Genomic DNA, 17,264 nt, shown 5'->3' on the forward strand with positions numbered 1-17,264 from the left:
GTGCCATGATCAGGATTGGACTTCATGCAATAGAACATTCCGGAGACTCACCTGTGGGCGGCAGACACAGGGGCAGGCTAGAAATAATTCAATTATGAGGTGCCCCGTGCCTCTCTTTCTCAGTCGTCTCTGGCCTCTGAGATGCCTGCCTCCTCGACCCGCAGTCACGCGACCCCCAATACGCATGATCACCAGGTCGACTGTCTCCAGACCCTCCCCTAAGGGTGAACTGTACGGGGGCACGCAAACGCGGTGGCAGAGACAATGCTGCGCGCTGCGCACGGCATGGATGGTGCAGCCAGGCTGGCAGCCAGGTGGGTTTTTAATAAATAATAGCCTAAATGAAATTGAAATCGGGTCCCTCACGGACACCGACGGTGCGTGCAGCACCAGCAGTTGCATTTTATGCAGATAGTTGTGCTTGTTTGAGCAGAGCGAGAGAGACGCGGAGTACTAGTAGTCTGTCTGACTGTCTGTCAACACTGACAGTCAGAGCCTCGTCACAGTCAGGTTCCAAATCGGCTTAGCTGCCAAGGTTTCAGATTCCCATGTGTGACTTTTTCACAATTTCAATGTGATTAAGAGTGACATTTGAACGAGAATGAGTGACACATTTTGTGAGCAAAATAAAGCAATGGAGATGAGGGAGATATATAAATATCACAAATTACAACTATTTGCACGATGAGACACTATACTAGCTTCTTGGTGCATCCCTGTGTTGGAGGAGGTGAAATGTCTGGCAAGCATTTACTGCACTGTGTGAGGTGGACATCAGTGAAGATTGAATGGGAGCTTGGAAAGGCAGTGAAAGGCCTGTTGGCAGCGCTACTGTGCACACTCCAATTGAGGGAGACAAGGAGGCAGAAAGACATGGATTGAGTGACACTGAGACACAGACACAGTAACAAATGCGTATTTACAGACACTGGGATTTATAGAGATAGACACAGAGGCATAAAGACATCGGTAGACTTCCACTACAATTTATTGCAGACACAGGGTAGAAAGGCACTGGGCACTCAAACTAAAACGTAGGGAGACATTAATGGGGCATAAAGGAATGGGTGAATTGGCACTGACAATTACAAACACAATGCAGAAAGATGGAATCTGGAACTTTGAAAAACGTAAAGAGACCGAAAACGATATAAAAGGCTTAAAAAATGAATGTGACCTTGTGGGGGTTGTGAAAAGTGACGACATGATGCCAAAATCCACTGCATGACTATTTATTGCACAGGCCCAGTAACACAGTTTTTAATCATCATGCAGCACTCCCGAGGCTAATGTTTACCCAAAGTCACCAGTTAATTATGCTACAAAAAGTCACAAAAAAGACATTGTTTAGTTAAGACACAACCAAACACTTCACAAAGTTAGAGCTTCGCAAATCTTAAAGCAGTCAGATTTATTGCTTACCTGACTAGAAAGCGGAGCTCAAAGTGTCTGTAGCTACCGGGAATGGTTTAGGGGGACAGGCAGTGGAGCGTCTAATCAGCAGCCTTGCTCTCTTACACTACCTCAGCCCGGTCTCGACCCCCCCTCGGGGCCCGGCTTTGTCCATAACTGTGAGGCCTGGTCTGCACTACCTGTCACGGTGCAGCACTGCACCCAGTCCCTCCGTGCGCCTCCTTGGGTGGCATTTGGGGGGCTCCTCTGCCGTATTGTGGTTTCTAATTTTTGACTCTTGACCATATTAACTAACCCCTTGCAACGGCTGGGCTCAGCACTGGCCCCCACCATCGAGCGAGGAGGGCGAAGGCTGCCTGTTGATGGACTGCTACTCCGAGTCCGGCCTTGGATGCATATTAAATAGGCCTCCTGTCCCAGGCCTTGTGACTGCGGAACCGGGCAGCGGCCTTAGGTGCACTTCAGAGCTGTCCAGACTGACGAGGCAGGAAGGGGAGGCTAACGGCCCAATGGGGTTAAATGAGGAGTGGACAGCTTCATTTCCGTTTCTACCAAGATAGAAAAGGAACCCATAATGTAACAGCACGGCGCCAGCAGGAGCAGCTGCCTGCACTGTTTGAATTGAAACTTTAAATTGTGCACTGCTCGCACACCGCAGGTCACGTGACTATCCCTCGTCGGGGCAGAAGTAATTGCGCAAAATCAGACTGACTCATGACATCAGTGCTGAATGTAACATTAGATTGTAAACAAATCCTCGCTCCGGCGCTGAGTCAGACCCCCCAGCCCCAAGCAGCAGATTGCACGCTTCCATTATCTTGCTAATTCGGTGCTAAAATTTAATTAAAGCCACGACCTGCGGCCCCAGCAACAAAACCGGCCCCCTGTTACAAAACCGGCCCACACCCCGTGCAGCCTACCGGGGGATTGCCCGGTTGCCAGAATCACCAGTCCGGCCCTGGATACAACTGTTTCTCTGATTTTTTTTTTTACTTAATTCTCATTTATGTCATGGAATTTTAGCTCACTGTTATATGTTTTTTTTTTTTTGGGGTGCCTGTAAAGCTTCACTAGCCAGTAGGCCCAGGGGTAGTGAGTGGTGCATGGGCCTAGTCTTTCTGTGGGGTGTCTTGAATTTAAACATCATTGAGGGCATGGATGGCATTTTTGGGGGTGTTTTGGGGGACTGGCCATGTGGGTGGGGGCCATTTTGAGGGCTTGTACAGGCAGGTCCTGGCCATGTGCTGGGGGTTAAGGGGCCATTTTGATGCCAGGCAGTGTGCTTTGTGCCATAGGCCTGCATCCAATGTGCCTTGCTTTCATCCATTATGCCCAGGGTTACTCAGTGGTGCATGGGCCTAGTCTTTCTGTGGGGTCTCTTTAATGTAAACATCATGGAGGGCATGGATGGCATTGGATTGTGGTGATTTCTGTGTGTTTTTCGATTTTTTGGCTGTTGTTGGGGCCTTTTGCCCAGGGGTACTCAGTGGTGCATGGACTGAGTCTTTCTGTGGGGTCTCTTTAATGTAAACATCATGGAGGGCATGGATGGCATTGGATTGTGGTGATTTATGTGTGTTTTTTGACTTTTTGGGGTGTTGTTGGGGCCTGTCCATGTCGGTGGGGGCCATTTTGAGGCCTGGTCCAGGCAGGGCCTGCCCAGTGGGTGGGGGTCTAGGGGCAATTTTGAAGCCAGGCAGTGTGCTTTGTTGTGCCATAGGCCTGCACCCAGTCTGCCATGCTTTCATCCATTATGCCCAGGGGTACTCAGTGGTGCATGGACCGAGTCTTTCTGTGGGGTGTCTTGAATTTAAACATCATTGAGGGCATGGATGGCATGGGGTTGTGGTGATTTTTATGTGTTTTTCGATTTTTGGGGGTGTTGTTGGGGACTGGCCATGTGGGTGGGGGCCATTTTGAGGGCTTGTACAGGCAGGCCCTGGCCATGTGCTGGGGGTTAAGGGGCCATTTTGAATGCAGGCAGTGTGCTCAGGTCTGCACCCAGTTTGCCTTGCTTTCAACCATTATGCCCAGGGGTACTCAGTGGTGCATGGGCCTAGTCTTTCTGTGGGGTGTCTTGAATTTAAACATCATTGAGGGCATGGATGGCATGGGATTGTGGTGATTTTTATGTGTTTTCCAAATTTTTGGGGTGTATAACTGATGTTCCTCTGTCTTCCATTGCTTTTAGGTGCACAAGAGAACCACCAGTGCAAGGAGGAAGTCCTGCAGCGGTGTGTGCAGCACAACGTCACGCGATGTCACGTGTGGCCACAGACAAGACAACTCTGCAACTCGTGCAACTGCGGCCTGCTGTTCTGACATCTGAAGAAGATGGGCCCAAAGAAAGGTGGCCGTAGCGCCTCAGCGAAGAAAGATGCCAGTGCCACTGCCAGTAAGAAGGAGCAGAAGAAGCAAGTGGCACCACCTACCAAGGAGACTGGTTTGCCCACCGACACCTGTTTTGGGAAAAAAAAACTACGCCTGCAGCAGCAGCGGTGTCCGCCGGGGACCAAGCTGGAAGCAGCACCTCCGCTTCATTGGGCGCAGTGCCACCACGCCAAGTTAGGTCCAAGACCATAAGTGCTGCTGCGGCAGCCACTATGGTCTTTCAATCACCATCGACCAGTGATGTTGGCTCATCACAAGAAAGTACCATCCAATCAACGCCGGGTGTAACTCAGCTGACGAGTGTTCAACAACCACAGCCGCAACGACAACCACAAGTGCAACTAGTACAAGCGCAAGTACATGGGCAAGGAGAGGCGCAAGTACATGGGCAAGGAGAGGCGCAAGTACATGGGCAAGGAGAGGCGCAAGTACATGGGCAAGGAGAGGCGCAAGTACATGGGCAAGGAGAGGCGCAAGTACATGGGCAAGGAGAGGCGCAAGTACATGGGCAAGGAGAGGCGCAAGTACATGCACAAGGAGAGGCGCAAGTAGAGGTGCATGGAGAGGTGCCACTAGAGGTTCATGTAGCGGCACAACTGCCTACAACGCTTGTTCCTCCAGAAGTAGGGGCACATCAGGAAATTGATATTCAAGTGGAGGTATCATCCGAGGAAGCCACTCCTCCTGAGGATGATACATTGTCTTCCAGATCCCCAGCAAGAAAAAGGTCAAGGAGGGCTGCTACTACTACTACTACTACAAGTTCTTCTTCAAGCCCCCTTCATTCTGATGACCTTGATCTTGATTGGAACCCAGCAATGCAGTCTGACAGTGCGGCACGCCATGAGCCGACAAAGGTAGCTAAGCCTAAAAGGAAGGTTCCCGCAAGGCTTCGACTTATGGGTGAGGACGACGAACAAGAAGTGGTGTCTTATGCTGCTGATGAACAGTCTGATGACGACCCAGTCATCACAGACGTCACTCCAGCCACAGCGGGCATGCAGCAGACAAACATTTTAACCCTAGCCCGAATGGCTGCTGTGCGGGAAGATGGCGGCATGGCACTGATACCACCACCAACGCAGTTAACTACAACACCAACACGACCTCCAGCTTCCATATTTTCTTGTCAGAAGGGCCGGCAGGGACCTCCATCCATCTCGACCTCCATTACCTCAAGTAGTGGTGCTGTAAGTGAACGACGGAAACAAATTCAGCCACGCCCATCCTCCACTTCATCTGGCATTGAAAGTCAAAGAAGCACCTCCACCACCAGCAGACATCTCCAGTCCCCAGTTTGGGACTTCTTTACTGTTAGCAAAAAGGCGGAAAACATGGTCGTTTGTTCGATTTGTAAAGCATGCGTTAGTCGGGGTAAGCTTGGTACCAACTATGGTACCGGAGGCCAGAGAGGTCATCTCAAGCAACACCACACTATCATTTGGGAAGCACACATGAGGAAGATCGAGGAAGGCAAAACAAAAACAAATCCAAATGTATCCCTTGAGATTTCATCTGATGATGATGAGAGGCTGATCGTGCAGGGGGGAAGTGAAGAAGCGACAGACATTTTTTCTGATACACCCAGTACCCCTGGCAGCAGCACTGCAGTGGTAGCGCCCACACTCTCTACCCCTGCAACATGTATGAGGCACACTAAGAGTCTGGGACAGACACCAATGCAAAAAACTAAATCAATGAGCCTAACTGGTGTGAAGTCTGCATCATCATCATCATCATCACGTAAAATGGTCCAGCCCACCATTAGCGGAATGTTCTGGTCAGATGCGCCATTTGAACGCAACCACCCAGCGGTGTGTCTGTATAACGTAAAGCTGGCTAAAATGCTAGCGCTGGACCTTCTCCCTTTCTCTTTCGTGGAAGGGGTGGGTTTTCGTGAATTGGTGGCAACAGTCTGCCCTAAATGGAAGGTTCCTAGCCGGTCCTATTTTGCAAGGGTTGCTGTTCCAGCACTACATCAAGATGTGCCGGAGGTGATTGGCGCAGCTATTCTGAAGAGTGCTGTTCACACTATCCACATGACAACAGACATGTGGACCAGCTGCCCTTGATTACATGTGCATCACTGCACACTGGGTCTCTTTTGCAGGGGTCGAAAAACAGTTAAAACACAAAGATGTTGACACGGAGGAAGTTTTTAAAGCTACTCGCAAACATGCAACAGTAGGCATGTTTGCCATGGGGAAATCTCACACTTCACCTAACCTTTTGGAGGAGTTCGACAGGAAGGTCAATGAATGGCTGCATCCAAGAAATCGCACAGTTGGTTATGTTTCCACGGATAATGGGAGTAATATAGTTAAGGCCATGGAGCTAGGTGGCTATTTCAGAGTGCCGTGTTTGGCGCACAGTATTAACATCGTGGTGCAAGCCTTTTTGAAAACAGAAGCGCCAGTCGCCGAATTACTGACCATCTGCCGAAGAATCTGCTCACATTTCAACCATTCTTTTAAGGCCCGGAAGCAGCTGAGGAGCCTTCAATATGAACGTAAACTGCCAGTCAAAGGACTAATCCAGGAGGTGGCAACACGTTGGAACTCAACCTTTTACATGCTTGAGCGTCTGTCTGAGCAGTGGGAGGTAATAGATGAGTATGTCTTTAAACTGGGTTCTACTCATAAAGACATGGGGCTAGAGTTGGAGGAATGGAAGCTAATTGCAAGCCTGACAGACATGCTTCGTCCTTTAGAGCTCTTCACGCGTGCAGTCAGCAGGGAGGCTGTTCTTTGAGCAAAGCTATCCCATTGTTGCGCATGCTAGAGCACCAACTGAAGGAGGTGATTTCAACGTTCCGAGATTATGGTGAAAAGCGAGAAGCATATGATTTGGCAGAGAAGTTATTAAGGCACCTACTTGACAATGAAAGGCTTAAAAAGATACATACAGAACAACATTACATTTGTGCCACTATTCTTGATCCACGGTACAAAAAGGCAGTGGCTAGCAAAGCATTCATTCCTTTTGATGAAGCAGATGTTTCAAAGTACAAACATTGGCTAGCTGTGTCAGCCACTCGGTTCGAAAGAGAGCGGCAGAACCTTCAAGAAGGCAGCACAAGTACAACTGAATCAGCAGGCCATCCGGCGTCAAGTTCCACTTCTCAATCCGTGGCCGAAGGGAGCCATTAAGGACACCAGCAACCGTATCATCATCCTCCTCACCTGCACCAGGCCGCCCAAAAATATTGTCGGAAGGGGATTGGCTATCTCAGCAAAGGTTTGCTCGGTCCACTGATGAAAAGGTCGCAGATGGTACGCAAAGTGGATCAACCCTGGAGAACCTTGAGTCGGTGGTGTAGGCCTATCTGGATGACCCAACAGAGGTCTGTAATAATGAGAATCCATTGGAATATTGGTATACGAAAAGCTCTGTATGGCGACTGATCACCAACCTGGCTCTAAATTATTTGTCTTGCCCACTCGCAAGCGTGTCTTCTGAACTTGTTTTCAGTGCTGCTGGTGCCATTGTTACTTCAAAAAGGACCCGCCTTTTGCCCAAAAATGTGGAGAGGTTAACAATAATCAAGATGAATCGGCACTTCATACCACCCGATTACAAAATACGTGAATGCACGCAGGAAGGAGAGGACACCGACTTAGGTGATGCCAACGGAAGTTCTTCTCGGTCACCAGACCTACTCCATCTTAATTCGTAGACTTGGAGGACGAGCTCTGCTTCCCTGACACCGATGCCTGAAAATTACTTCCTTTTTTTCCGTACTTATTCACTTTTATTCCTGTGTGTCTTTCTTTGTTTTGCTACTTTTACCACAACAAAAAACTCTAATCACCTAATCACAACAAGTCCATCATCAGCACTGTCTTCATCTTATTTTCCATATTGATTTGAAGGTGCCACAGTCTGCATTCAGATGTTCACAAGTTCACAACTCAATCATGCTCCTCTATCCTCCTCCTCCAGACTCCCCCTATCCATTTCCCTCAAGGCAGATGGATGGATTATGGAGAAAAAACAAACTTTGTCTTCGTAGACGAGTTCCCCTAAAGTGGGACTGAAATAACTGACTGACTACATGCTTGCTGATTGTTGACAGACCTACTTCTGAAATTTACAGGAGAGGCTGCCTTGTGGGCCCTCACTTTCCGAAGAAGACGCGGACAAAAAGTAGAACAGGTAATGAATAATGAGAAGATGGCATGCAGTGGACAGCAATGGCTGTCTGTCTCTGTTGAAACCAATTGCTGTTTGTTTTTTGTGAACAGCGCAATTTGCCATGTTTTGAATATACCAGTATTGCAGGTTTTAGGGGGTTTCTTTGGGGGTGTTCTAGATTTGCGGTGCTGGGTCGGGGGGTCTGGGAGCACTGCTGGCACAGTCTAATGTTGATTGCATTTGGTTTTCGGGAAATCCATGGTGGAAAAGGGGAGTTAGGACCTAGCTGCACAGCGCATTTGGACTGAATTCCAGGTTGGCCCAAATTTGGTAAGTCTCACTTTTTGAGGTTTTGCTTTTTGGCTGTTTGGGGGTCTTCTACTTGTTTCCGCCTGGGTTGACGGGTCTGGGGGCATTGCTGGGAAGGTCTAATACCGGATAAAAGTGTTTTGGAGAAAATCGGAGCTGAAAACGTTTTTGCGTTTTTGCTCACTTGCTTGTCTTTGGGGTGCTGTTTGGGGGGGTTCCTGGTGTTTGGGGGTGGGTTTTGGGGTCTGGGAGCACTGCTGGCACAGTCTAATGTTGATTGCATTTGTTTTTCAGGAAATCCATGGTGGAAAACGGGAGCTATGGCCTAGCTGCACAGCGCGCTTGGAGTGATTTTGGAATGAGGCCTAAATATTTCTAAGTGTGAGCTTTTCCGGTTTTGCTTTTTGGGTGTTTGGGGGTCTTCTACTTGTTTTACTAGCTGCAGAGCACACGCGGAGTGATTTTGGCAATTTGCCTGAAAATTTCTAAGTCCCCATTTTTGTATATTTGCTTTTTGGCTGTTTGGGGGCCTTCTACTTGTTTCCGCCTGGGTTGACGGGTCTGGGGGCATTGCTGGGAAGGTCTAATACCGGATAAAAGTGTTTTGGAGAAAAACGGAGCTGAAAAAGTTTTTCGTTTTTGCTCACTTGCTTGTCTTTGGGGTGCTGTTTGGGGGGGTTCCTGGTGTTTGGGGGTGGGTTTTGGGGTCGGTCTGGGAGCACTGCTGGCACAGTCTAATGTTGATTGCATTTGTTTTTCAGGAAATCCATGGTGGAAAACGGGAGTTATGGCCTAGCTGCACAGCGCGTTTGGACAGAATTGAAAGAAGGCCGAAAATATTCTAAGTATGAGATTTTCCATTTTTGCTTTTTGCCTGTTTGGGGGTGTTCTGCTTTTTTGCGGGTGGGTTGGCGGGTCTTGAGGCATTGCTGGGAAGGTCTAATACCGGATAAAAGTGGTTTGGAGAAAATCCATGCTGAAAAGTGTTTTGGCACTTTTTTAACTTAGGGCTTGTTAGGGTTAGCAGCAGTATGGCATGTGTTTGAGGGTGTTCTAGATTTTTGCAACTGCGTTCTGGGGTCTTAGAGCACTCGTGGGAATGTGTAATTTTGGTTGCAAGTGGTTTGAAGAAAATCCATGGTGGGAAAGGGGGGATTTGGCCTAGTTAAAGAAAGCGTTTGCCACTATTCTTAACTTAGGGCTCGTTAGGGTTAGCAGTATTGTATTGCATGTGTTTGGGCGGGGGTTCTAGATTTTTACGACGAGTGGGGTCTTGGAACACTTGTTGGAATGTCTAATTTTGATTGCAAGTGGAGTGAAGAAAATCCATGGTGGGAAAGGGGGGTTTTGGGCATACTTTCTGAGTGCGTTTTGGCACGATTTGAAATTAGGCCTCTGCGAGGTAGCAGCAGTATTCTGCACATTTTTGGGAGGGTAATGTGGGGTGTTCTAGATTTTGGGGATTGTCATCCCTGAAAGTGACAGTATCATTTTTGCGCTACACAGCGTGCCTTATATATTTTTTTCTCCGAGGTGTCTTTAACACTTACTGTTGTGTTTTTCCATCATCAATTACAGGCAGGCTTTTACCCTGTGCCATCGATGTACTACTCAGGCTTACAATTAGCGATACGCAAATCTGCATCAGGCAGGCAGTGGACAGTCAGTGTGTCTGGTCACCAAGATTGATCGATGGAGCATCCGATGGAATGAAGGAGTACCGCGAATAAGAGGAATGGCTGGATGCATCAACTTCACAAATTCAACGGGACAACTACAAAAAACAGTAACAGTATCCAAAATTCTCCTTATCTTTTAAATCATATTCTTGTGAACTTGAACTTACTTCTACGAGTGTGACTCTGTACGTTTGTTTGATCTCTGCTTCAAATTCATCCCTCCAGCTATTTGATACGTCTTTGCTATGTTTAACACTAATGTAATGTTCTAAGTGTTTATTCTCTGAGGGCAGAGAGGCAAGTGAAATTGCGTAATGACTGCAGCCCTGTACTGTCAACTTGTTCCTTCGTAGTTACTAGTAAGTTGCAGTAAGTAGTAGTACTACTTTTCAGTAAGCTAACCATCCATTTAGTAAACAACTTCTGGCATGCAGTAGTGCACTTCCTTTATGTCCCTTTAAAGATTTATCAATATCTTCAAATCCAAAGATTTGTTTCTCTTCATTTGTTGTTTGACTGTCCATGCTGTGTTTTTTTTCCTCTCTACCAAAATTTCCCAAAAAAAACCATTCCCATCCAATTTTCAAACCCTAACCCTCTTCCCCCGGGCTGTGTGGTATTTCATTGAGGTGTGACTGTCAACAATATATTCCACACACTTGCTGGGGAGGATAAGGTCAAAGCAACCAGAAGTTCATGTGCGCCATCGTGGATTGATAAGAACATCCTCCTCCTACACGACGTGAACAATCTAATGCTTAATGCTTACCTTACGTTGGCACTGCTTAGGCTACAATTTAGGGCACTGTTCTGTACCGTACTATCTATTGTACTGTTTCTAATGCTACGCTCAGGCCACTCATTGTTTAATTTCCTCTTTTTTTCATATGGTGATACTGCAAGTGTGTACCACTACTGCTACCAGCACAACAATGATATTGCATCCGTCAAGGATTCAAGTCAACAACCAACCTTAATCACCATTTGCAATGCAGCCAGCCCTGGGGCTACCCCGATTCTCAAACACGAATCACAGGTAAGACAAGCATTTTGGAGAGGTAGAATAATGGGCTAGGACTGGGAGGAGAGCAGAGATTGCCAGTACTACTAGTAAAGTACTAGTAGGGCTACTGAATTCACTAACTCGGTTACTGGCACTTTGGTACATTTCAGGACTAGATGTTTCATTCATGCTGGTAAGTTGGAAGAAACCAAACGTCCAGTAACCACCGCCCACCCCCACACAAAATAATATGAACGCATATACTGGTATGAAAAATAATTATTAAGAAATATATTGAGGTAGTCAAAAAATGAAATAAATTAACCCAACTCACCCCCCTACCTAACCCCAACCAATGTCTAAAAGTCCAAAAGTCCCCTTTCCCAAACACCCAATTCCCACCCCCCCCAGCAGTCTTTAAAAAAGGGGCAAGGGACAGTCACTTCCTCCGGTGGCGTAGTTTGGCAAGCTGTTGCTTCATGTCCCGCTGCTCTTTGCGGAGGTCCCGGAGCTGGCGCTGATGTGTTTCGGCCAACCGCTCCAGGTAGTCCACTCTTTTGCATAGTCGGCGCACACAAACGATCCAGGATCTGGGGGAGGGGGCGCTGATGTTGTTGCTGCTGTGCGGCGGCGGCGGGAGGCTGTCGGGCCACGGCTCGGTTTGGCTGGAGGCTTCTGGCTGGTGGACCCGGGGGCAGTGGAGGAGGATGTAGATTTTGATGTCTCCTCATGCTCCCGAGCCCACAACCGCCGATACTCGGCACAAATAGCCTCCAGCTTACGGGCCCTGGCCCGGACAGCCATCTCCTTACGGGTGAGCTTTTTGGGAGTAGCATATATGAAGAAAGAGAGAAAAATACTGTAGCCAATAGTCTTTAACATAAAGTCAAAATAATTCAACGGAAGGTTGACACTCAGTAACACCAGCAAGTAGCAAACACAGTATAACATTTTGGCATGTATCTTTCCGCCGTCTTTGTAAGCCTGTGACACTGTGAGTTTCAGGAATTCCAATAGCAGCACTATAGGTGGACTCACTACTACATACATAGTCAGAGAGTACTAAAAAAAGGCCTTTTTTACTTTTTTTCTCTTGTTTTGCAAAAGAAATTACTGGTACGTGAACTTGTGGTAGCCGCCATAATGGCAGCTCACTCAGCTTTCACCCAAGAAATACAGACACAGGCCATGAGATGATGCAGACTCGCAGTACTTTAAGCAGTACATGCAGGTGGGGATAGGAATGTCTTACTTTTCTATAGAGGTGGCACTGCCACTGGCCATACTTCATCCACTCAGCGTCTGCTCTACTACATCACACACCTCTGATATCGACGAGGAGGATAAAGAAGATAACATCCAGGCTTCCAAAGTACGTCTATTATTCTTCTTAATGTCTCAAATGTACCAACATTTATTTTTGTCAACAACCAACTAACACCCTTTTCATTATATTTTGGAAACCGCCGTCTTCTTTCTTATGTTGAATTGCATTCAACAAAACCATTCTTTACAGTCATAAATAAATATTAAGACTCGCTCGTCCTTCGTTTCACCCTTCTTTAACTTTTCATTCTTCACATCCCTAAACTACATCTGATATGACTTGGCTTCACAATAAAAATTTGCCAGTTGAGTTGAAGTGAAATAGAGGGGGCCATTGGTTACCAAAGAAGTACCGCCGCTAATGCTATTAAAAGTCAAGGTTGACTGTCTTCTCCGTGATAGCCCAAAAAGTAGTTCTAAATTAGTAAATGTTCTTGACAGTACAGTGTACTTATACTAGTGTACTGTGTACTTCTGTACAGTACATCATACACTCCTTTGCGAGCCTACTAAAAAAAAATCAATAAGTAAGGAGTATAATAACTTACCACCGTCCGCCGCCGCTGAGTCTTCCCCCCCAGCTCCTCCTGTTGGTGCCGCCGCATCCAGAGTGGACCCCTCCGCACCTGCTGGCCCCGGCACTGGTGGTCATCTGTGCCGCATCAGATGTTGTGACGTCTAGAAAAAACATGTCATATTTTCAGATGCCATACACAACCCCTATTTTGTCTCGTACTGGAAGAAAATGTTACATAACACATTTTTTATTACTGGGATTGAAAAAAAGTAACGGTTTTGGGGAGGGTGTTAACCTTTTATATGCTTATTCCATTAAATGCTACACTTCTTCTTATGACAACTGATGAATGCTTGCTTAACGTGCACCATTTTTCTCATTACAGAAAGAAGATTCCATTGCCCTTCTGCCAGACGATTCACCAACTACTACTGAGTCATCACCAGCAGTACTTTAAGTACTTCAAAGAAGGTGGGGGCTCCCGCACAGTTATTCTAATAATTTCATGTGTCTGTTAACTATTATTAAGTTTGAGTCATACTAATTTCATTCATGGGAATGTTGTTTAAACTTCATCCATCAGAATACTACGCTATTAAAAATAAAGAAATAATGTTTTCATTTCTTAATTGAAAATAAAACTTTAAAACTAACAAACACTGTGTGTTTTTTGTTTACGAATGAGTGAGCGGAAAGGTTTGAACTACTGCACTTGGCAGTCATATTTCAGTGAATCAGATAGGCCTTGACTCGGAGGTAGTCTTCTTCTGTTCTTCTGGGTCGTAAAATCATTGGTCAGACATTCTAAATAGTCGGTCAGGGGATTGGGTGTTCAACCTCTGTTCGGACTGAGGTATGTCGAAAGTCGAACTGCACCTATCATCAACAATGTCCTATTTATCTTGTCCATACTTCTTTGTGTGCAGAATAGTCCCTGAAATACTAGCGGTATGGGATGTGCTCCTCTCCAATCAAAAAGGCAACTGCTACCTTTTACTTGCTGTAAACAATGACATTTTGTTGTTGGAAATTGTCAAAGCACTTACATTAAGAACAGCAAGGGCAACCCAGAGGACTGCACTCAGTGCCTAGAGCTATTGCTGTATCAGAGTTTTGTTTCACACCGTTTGCCGAATGGGCAAGCTTAGCTACCTACACAGACTGACTTATAATTGTAAATAGTAGTAGCACAGAGAGTGATGGTAGAGGCTGGATAAGAATGTAGAAAGTAGTCTACATTAGAAGAAGATCAAAGACTATTCTGTAAAACATAGAATTATTAGGAACCAGTTTGTAATGAATAGGAGCTGTAAAAGTTAGGGAAGTATAAGTATTAATAGAACAATAGAACAACTTACTGGGGCCAGCAGAAGAGCCTGCAAGGGACTGAGCCTCTCCACCTTCTGCCACCGGAGTCTCTGTCGCCGCCGGCGCCTTGCCCCTGGGGGGTCCTGGTGATCATGAAATAAAGAAACACAACATGGGTGATTGTTTTTTGGGAAATATTTGATTTCTTTGTACTCAATCTAAAATTATGTCGGGGAAACAAATTAACATCAATTGCATCTGATCTGGTCAACTAGGAGGATAGTAGTACAGTATTGCAGGATTCGCAAACCATCTAATAGGAAAGTTATGTAATTCACTAACTACATCAACAACAAAAAGGTTCTACTACGACTGCCATCACTCATCAGCACGAGACGTCGCGTGACAGACACAGTCCGTCATCATGATTGCAGACCACTAACAAATGTCCTATAACAAGTAATAAATAATATACTCAACGTATCAATCCAGCACTATCTCTTCAAAGTGGCAGCAGCAGGAGTACAAAGAAGGACTAGACTTGAGTCTACTGTCTCTAGCATTACGCAGTAATGCTCTCAAATGACTAAAAAGTTGCAAACAAGTAAGCATAGTAGCAACGCCAAAAACCAGGCACCTGCAATGACAGAAGCTATTTAAACATTAATTTACCTGCAATGTAATCGAATCAGCAGCATTCGTACTCTTCAGGAAAAAAATAGATTAGCAATATAACAGAGCAGAAGGAAAAAAAGTAGTTATTAAATAGCTACTTACCAAGGCCAGGGATCTCCACACCGAGCAGGTCGAGCATGTCATGCTCCCAGTCCAAGATGTCACTCCACCGGTGCGTCACTTGCTGGTAGGTGCGCCGGCCTTATACATGCGCCGGCACACCTTCTCCCACAGCTGGCGACGCTCCCAGAGGCCGTAACCGGAAGCAATCTGCCCACCTGCTGCCACGGTCTTAGGGAGGTGGACTTGGACAAAAACCATCAAGGCGGCCACCTCCACCGCGGAGAAGATCTCCCTGGCCTGGACTTCCTCCCCCCTCAAACGCTCGCAAGGGACCCGGGTACGGGGTGCTGGGCCCTTCCCCTTGCCCTTGTCGCCTCCCTTAGCCATGGTCCTGGGCACAAGAAGAAGGAAAGAAGAATAGGTGTGAAAAAAAATAAGAGAGAGAGTGAAAGAAATAAAGTAGGTTATAAAGTAACAAAAAGTTTAAAAAAAACACAAAATATAGATGTAGGAAATTGAAGAGAGAGATAATAAGCAAAAAAAGACAAAAAAAAGTTCAGAAAAACATAGGATTACAAAGATGTGAGATGGATAGAAAGGTAGCATGCCCAAAACCATAGCAGTGAGTGAAAAACAAGATGGCCGCGCCCATAGAGGACCGCGTGGGTAAGTTTGCGCGATATTTTCCCCGCGAGCGCGCAAAAACGCCCACGAACACGTAATCGCGCGCCGCATACGACGCGAGCATGCAAGCCATAAAAACAGAAGATGGACTCTTGGGCATTAAGAAGGAAGTTACAGAGCTCTTTGCTGGAACACCGAATCATCGATGTCAAAAGCAGCTAAACCAGGAGCTGTCATTACTCCTAACACACCTGTGGAGAATCCCGCAACCAGCATAAGGCTGACGATGAGAGGAAGGACAGAGAATCAGAGGAAGGTAAGAAAAGTATATTGAATGATGAATAAAAAATGCTGCAACATACACAATACAGAGAATACAGTGATGAACCAGAGGTTGGCAGTGGTGAACCAGAGGGTGTCAGTGGTGAACCAGAGGGTGGCAGTGGTGAACCAGAGGGTGGCAGTGATGAACCAGCGGTTGCTGTGCCCATACACAACCGCATGGGTAACTTCGCCATGCAAGCGGCCCGCGAACACGCACAAAGCCCCACGAACACACAAAAATCCCCGCGAACATGCAAAAAACCAAAAATTCGCAATTTCGCACGAATTCGCGAATTATGCGGATCGCGAATTCGCTTTCGCACGATTTCGCGGACCGCGATTTCGCTGATTTCGCCCATACTTAATTTTAACTCTCCAGCTTAAGCACTTGCCAGATTCACAGAGAGCGACTCTGATCCTTCCATGTAATGGACTTGCCAAAATTACAATGCACAACATTTCTAATGTCTTTTTAATACTGTTATTTGCACACTGTAATTATTTTAACAGTTCTTATAAATATTATGATGTCCCCTGAAAAAAATGAAATTGACTAAATTAAAAATCACAGCACTGCACATCAATGTATTCTCTGTATTGTGTATGTTGCAGCATTTTTTATTCATCATTCAATATACTTTTCTTACCTTCCTCTGATTCTCTGTCCTTCCTCTCATCGTCAGCCTTATGCTGGTTGCGGGATTCTCCACAGGTGTGTTAGGAGTAATGACAGCTCCTGGTTTAGCTGCTTTTGACATCGATGCTTCGGTGTTCCAGCAAAGAGCTTTGTAACTTCCTTCTTAATGCCCAAGAGTCCATCTTCTGTTTTTATGGCTGTCAAGTCTGTCTTCCATTCGCCTCGTTTCTCACCTTCTAATGCTGTGTCCTTGTTTGGTATTTCTGCAGATTCTGTTCCTTCTTGGTCCTGTTTCCTTTCCTTGTTTCTAGGCTGCCCAAGATGCCATGGCAGAGTGAGAGCCAAAGTAGGAAAACCATCCCTGTCACAATCAATCTATGTTAACATAATCCATGCTGAAACCTTTCATACAGGCCTGGAGTCCAGGAAAAAGTAAAAAGTGAATGCCTGTAGGCATTCTCCTATTGACAGGTGGAAATGTTCAACATTGTACAGTTACAAACATCCCCAGTAGTTTACCTTGCCAGCTGTGCCAGTCACAACTTAACAGGCGTACTACTGGGAGCATCATGTGTCATCTGCTATTTCCCTATTGCAAAGTTATTCTCACGGTATAACACAGCAATGGGCAAATGCTAATTTGTTTTGTTTTTGCTTTTTGTCCATGCAAAAAACATTGTCCCCATTGAAAAACCCCACAGAGTTTATGGGTGGTCCTTGTTTCCAGGGTGAGAGGGGGTCAGAGGGGAGTTTATGAAAACCCAGAACTCATGAATTTGTAGGCATGCACAAACTTAAGGAAAACCATGTCTTGATCATTCCACTTCCTATCCATGTGTAGGGTCAAGTGCTGCTCAGATA

Source organism: Lissotriton helveticus, chromosome 10 (assembly GCF_964261635.1).
Source record: "Lissotriton helveticus chromosome 10, aLisHel1.1, whole genome shotgun sequence".
Lineage (NCBI taxonomy): Eukaryota > Metazoa > Chordata > Amphibia > Caudata > Salamandridae > Lissotriton > Lissotriton helveticus.